This window comes from Rhynchophorus ferrugineus, unplaced genomic scaffold (assembly GCF_030347505.1).
Source record: "Rhynchophorus ferrugineus isolate W39M unplaced genomic scaffold, kcgeb_rfMv2 rfM6, whole genome shotgun sequence".
NCBI lineage: Eukaryota > Metazoa > Arthropoda > Insecta > Coleoptera > Curculionidae > Rhynchophorus > Rhynchophorus ferrugineus.
In genome coordinates, this window is record NW_027472585.1 from 6,433,886 (window position 1) to 6,439,986 (window position 6,101).

At 32.2% G+C, this 6,101-nt stretch overlaps 1 long non-coding RNA gene across 1 annotated transcript; it reads right to left on the reverse strand.

Moving 5' to 3' along the window:
• Window positions 1-1,163: 1,163 nt before the first annotated feature.
• Window positions 1,164-1,898, reverse strand: LOC143198532 (uncharacterized). The gene is made up of 3 exons (XR_013006239.1): window positions 1,671-1,898; window positions 1,547-1,591; window positions 1,164-1,489 (listed from the first exon to the last, which is right to left on the reverse strand). It is a non-coding gene; the product is annotated as an uncharacterized LOC143198532 (long non-coding RNA).
• Window positions 1,899-6,101: the final 4,203 nt, after the last annotated feature.

The window sequence follows — 6,101 nt, forward strand, 5'->3', positions numbered from 1 at the left end:
ATGTTGTTTAGAGTAAAAATAACATATAAGTTACTTTAAGTTGTTCTCTTGATCTAACTTTTCACACCTAATATAAGCTGGCAACAGACGTGTTACCTCATTGTTGTATTATACGAATAAATTATACGAAAACAAACCATTTTATATTGTTTTGCGTACTCCAATGAGAACTGTAATACAAGATGTGTAATATATAGATCAAGATCCGTAAGTATTCGCGAAATCCAAATATTAATTGCTGAAAAAGTAGGTTGTCGGTATAAGCTATTTTAGGAGAGGTATGCGACAGCTGTATTCAATTTTCACGAAGTAAAATTACACATAAGCTATATTTACAAGGCGCTTTCGTATATTTTACAATAATAACCTACTATAGAATAATAAATTCTATGCTCCAAGATTCAATACTAATGACCTAAAATATAAACAAAATGTATTATTATAACTATAAAATGTCGAAAAGACATTTTCTAAAACATTTATTTCGTCCAATTTAAAGTAATGCCACTTGTATATAATTATTTGATTTCATTGTATTTCAGTCTTCAATAGAGTTGTTAAATTCGATTCAATGTCCTTGAGACGATTTTTTGAATTTAGTAGCAAGCAAAAGTCCGACGGAGCTACGTCAGGCCGATGTGGTGGATAAGGAATAATGGCTTGGCTTGACTAATGGTTTCGTAATACACCGAAATAATTTTCCTAGTTGATTTTTGCAATGACGAAATAAATCAACAGCGCATTACATTCATTCAGATCTATCATTTCAATAATTAACATTTCCGCAGAATTTAGCTTAAAAAATATCACGGGATCTTGGTTCAGTTTAGCATTTTTCCCATACAAGGGTTAAACAATACTGCTTGCGTGTAAATAATAAAGCGACAGTAAAACGACCTTAGCGTGCGTGAGGATTGGTCAGAATTGCCCATGAACATATATTCTAAACTAGCTTGGCAGATTCACATCCAGGTATTGTTGTTTATGATAGTTGTGGCTAGGAAGTCATTTTTAATAGAAATGAATAGTATTAGAGAAAATTAGCAGCAGACAATGCGAAAGTAAGTGTATAAGGTATAAGGTATGAAAAATTTAAATTATATATCGTATAACAAATTTTATTACAATAAATGGAATAAAACAAAGAAGAAAATAGTCAGCCGACTTGGTTGGCGCAGTGGTAAAGGCGACAACACGGTCCTTCTAATGTTGCGATAGTCGCGAGTTCTAATTCTGCTGGGGCATGGTCGTAAATGTACGTTTGTGATTGTTTAACATTTGTGGTTGTCCTTAGGCAAGAGTGTAAAATCCGACGAGGAAAATGATCCCAGTCATGCCGGTAACCAGGTTGGGTAAGACCGGATGTCTTCTGGGATGATCTCTAAGTTGGTCACTAGCCAGTCGGTAGGGTGAGTGCTGACGAGCGTGGTTCGGAGCCCACGTTAAACTATAGGTCCAGTTCAGATAAATCCTCATTGGTAAAAGGAGACTTTAAAAATATACAAAAAAAAGAAAGTAATCACGCACAAACTATATAAATACGCACTTTTTAAGTTTTGTCCCGATATTTTACTTCAAATATGCCTGAATGCTGTAAAACATGATAGATTAATATATGTACATGTCTTTGTGAGTTTTCTTATGGGCGTATGGTCGTTCAATATACAAACCTCTTGTCCATCCTTTCATATCAATCAGATCATCTAAAGAATCTAATAATTTTCCAACCATATTATTACTCTTTAGAGTATTTGTTATTAGGAGATTGACCAAGAACTCTATTGACATCTTTGTGATGATTCTAGCGTTTTTCGGAAGCAGTGAGCTCACATTATTACTTTGTCCTTATCTCATAAGTAATATCTGCAAAAATAATATAACCATAAAGGAATTGTTCATATCAAATTGGTAATGTACACATCCACCAGTTTCACAAATTTAGTTTCGTCTCAATCCAAATATATATATATATATATATATATATATATATATATATATATGTATATGTATGTGTGTGTGTTACTCAAAAGGTTTTTCTGTATTCAACCTCCGTTGTAAGTCCACTGTTGTTAAGATGTTATGGTACTTAGGCTTAATTTATTCGCTCCTCAGTGATTTTTGGGCTGCCTTTTCTAAAGTTATAGAAGTAGTTTCTATAAAATTAACAAAACGTTACCATCTGATGACCTTCTCTTATTGAAATCTGGATACATGAATAACTTAACACCCCATGGCAAGACATCACCACTTCCAAAATCATTTTCTCGGTTCCTTGGCGTAAATCACTTTTATATTCTATTTTATTTTATTTGATAATAAACTTTCTTTCTATATCTTCTTGTCATCGAAATTTCCCTCTTCATACCCCATTTTTATTTTTGTCATTGGTATTGTCTTTACACTATCGTAACTATACGATATTAAAATATAATTAGATATTTTATTATTAAGTTTTTCGATATAATAATTTTAACTCTTTTATAGCTATACAATAAACTAAACGTTCAATAACAATTAATGTTAAATTATTTCTCTACTATACTATCTTCAGTTTATTTGTTTTCTCGCATATTTCGGTTGGAAATTATCGAAGCAAGAATAAAATGGCGAATTTTATTATTTTTAACTATAAAAAAATAAACCTTCACAACAGTATGGTTCCAATAAATTTAATATATTGCATGATGAAAGCAAAACATCAATTTATATGCTATTAAAATTAAATCGATTTGTGTGTAAATACCATATGTACCGTTTGTTGAAGTATTCAAATGATTCTGATAATAATAAATACTAAACATTACAAATCTGAGAGCCAATATAAAAATAGTTATAATATGAAGGGCACTTGCATCAAGACAAAACTATTCAGTTACACGTTGGGTGGAGACATAACTCAATTGTTTGTATTGAGCTTTTGCCAAAAGATAAAATAATCAGTCATAATGACATAAGGTCAACAAGCATTCAGAATTCATCGTAAATGTCTACATTTTCATAGTGATTCAGACCATCCAGCATTATTGTGCCAGCATATACAATTACAGAATTAGATATGGTATTTAATTTTAAATAATATTATTATAAATGGAAAATCATTGTTTATAATGTCCAAATAAAAACGAAATGTTCATTTGTTATATAGGTAGATGAAATATAACTATTTCACCGTTCTGACAATAGATGTTGCTGAATTGTATAGATTCAGTATAAATAGTTTTTTTGTCTACATTCAAAACCATTACAGATTTATATTTACATGAGAAATCAGAGCAACTAAAAGTAACTGAAGAGTTAGAAATGAAAGCAAGTAATCGCCCAACTAAATTTTTTACTAGAGATTTTTTCAATTAAAATAACTAAGGGGAAATAACTTGTGTTGTGAAATGAAATAAAAGCGCAACTGATTTCAAACTAGCTCAAAATGGATACAGAAAACAAATGAACAAAGAAAGATTTAAAAATAAATGAAACAGAAGCATATCAATGTATCACTAAGTACATTTAATAATCTTTGACTCACTTAAGAACTTTATCATGTTAGATGGCTCCAGTAGAGCTTATATACTGCTAAAATTAGAACTAAATTGTCAATCTAACATAATTTACTTTCATTTAATTAAGCAAAAATGTTAGCAGTGCTATAGCTAATTAAAATATTGTTTTTTGCTATGAAACTAAAAATCAAACTTAAATCACTAGTTCATAAATAGGTTACGTAATTATTAAAAGTAACAAATTAAATATTATCTATAAGGATAACCCACAGAGCGAATTATGCAGAACTATTATTAACTTTATTTATCTTAAATACAATTAATTCTAGACTGTATTAATATGACAATTTCAAAACTTTATTATATTGTCGAAGTTATTATTTACTTTGTCACGTATTACGTGTATCGCATTTGGAATTATAAACTGGATTTATTTCAACAAACGTAAAATGACTGTCGTGGGATGGATGTAGTCAGTTAGCAACAACGACGTCAAAACAGTCGCAAATATCCACTAAATGCGCATAAGATGTTAAAATTTAGTTTTATTGTGGGACACTAAATTCTCTACCATTTATCATTATGTTGATTTTTTGTCTACATTATATTCATCTACTTATGAAGTAACGAATCGGTTTTAAGGATATTTTATTGAAAGTTACAACAATGTAATGCCTCACTATTCAATCTATTTAACAATATACCAATTATTGATTTCTTTTTAAGAAATAAAGTGCTCATGAGTTATCAATTGTAGTAATATGGTGTATGATGAATATCTCTCCTATAAATGTTTATTACATTTTCGATTTAGCGGTACACTTTTTGCTTTCAACGCCAAATTAGCTATCTCTCATTATTTGAAATGGCTGCTAACAACTTGTTCCACTTAACTCAATCAACCTTGCAACTAAAAATACTACCAAATTATTGAAACAAAATAAAAATTTTCAGCAAATGTTGTAAGTATCATCATCGGTTCAAAGCTCAAATACAAAAAAAAGAACTGATGCTGATACAAAATCGTTAATATTTGAGCTCGTATTGTTGACAGATACCCAATCCAATTACGAACATAATTGAATAATGTATTTAAAATGTATGTCAATATTTACCAATATATCAATATCAAATTGGTCCTGAACATATTAGAATATACATTTGATTAAAAACTTTTCCATATACTGTGCAACATCTGGTAATCTGAAATTTCCATAGCATAGCTAATATCTCCCATTCATACGATATTTATTATTAAATTCTTAAGGTGTATTTTTAATAATTTCAGTATATTGATATTCAGATAACTTCATGCTCCTTAATGGAGACTGAACCTATTTGTCTGCAAGAAGAGCCAAACCGTCCATTGAAGTGGAGACTTAGGTACGTGACGTTATCCAGCCATGGAATTGTTGCGGTGACAATCTTGAGTCACGAGACGCGCAATGTAAAAGACTCCTCGTAGAAAATGATGGTCTGGGTTTCCAGCTCATTGATTTGCAACCTCCAGAATTTGAACCACTTGATCACATGATCGAGATGCTTCTGTAGTCGTCCTTGAATGGTATCTTCGAAGTATCGTCAGTTTTCTCAGTAGATCTGAAATAAAGCCAATTGAGCCAGCGGGGAACCTTGAGGTACGCCAACGTTGATTGATTATCAACTGGAAATACCTCTTCAATAGATAGGACTTGACGAGAGATGTTAGGTCTTCTAGGAGACCTAATATAGAAAGCTTTGGTTAGCTCCAAGAAGACCGCTCCAAGCTTTTTACGTTGGTTAAGAGCGTAATGGATGTGTTCGACCAGACGGGTGGCCTGATGGACGGATGAATGAATTATTTATCGGAAATGATGTTTTTTCCTCTATGAAAGACCGGAGAGCGTTTTTCGTTTTGCTCGGCGCCTTCCTTATATTGACTTGGCTTCACTAATCATTCATTCAAGTAGGATAATTAATATTGTCTCAAGTCACAATGATTTTCCCATGTTTTTCTTCAAATGCGGTCGTTTTTCGCCGATTTCGTCCTTCGAACGGTCCATTAACGCTATACTATTACATAGCGTTATGATGCTCCTTCCTTTTTCAAGGTAGCCAATGAAAATTATTCCATGTGCATCCCAAAATACAGACGCCATAACCTTGCCAGCCGTCTGTTCCGCTTTCCCATGCTTTGAAGTGGGTACATCGTATGCAGTCTACTCTGATAGCTGTCGATTGGACTTCGGAGTGAAATGATGGAGCCATGTTTCATCCAATGTTACATATCGATGCAAAAACTCGGGTTTATTAGGCTTGATCATCTTCAAACACTGCTCCGAATCATCAATTCGTTGTTATTGGTCAAAAGTGAGCTCGCGCGGCACCCACTTTGCATAGAGCTTCCTCACACCCAAATATTCGTGAATGACATGATGTACACGTTCAGTTGATATCTTTAGAGTGTCTGCTATTTCATTCAATTTCAAGTTACAATCATTCAAAATCATTTTGTAAATTTTTTAAATATTTTCGTCGACAACCTCTTTTGGGCGTCCACTGCGTTCATCATCTTCGGTGCTCATTTCACCACGTCTAAACTAAGCATAGCAATCCTTGATGGTT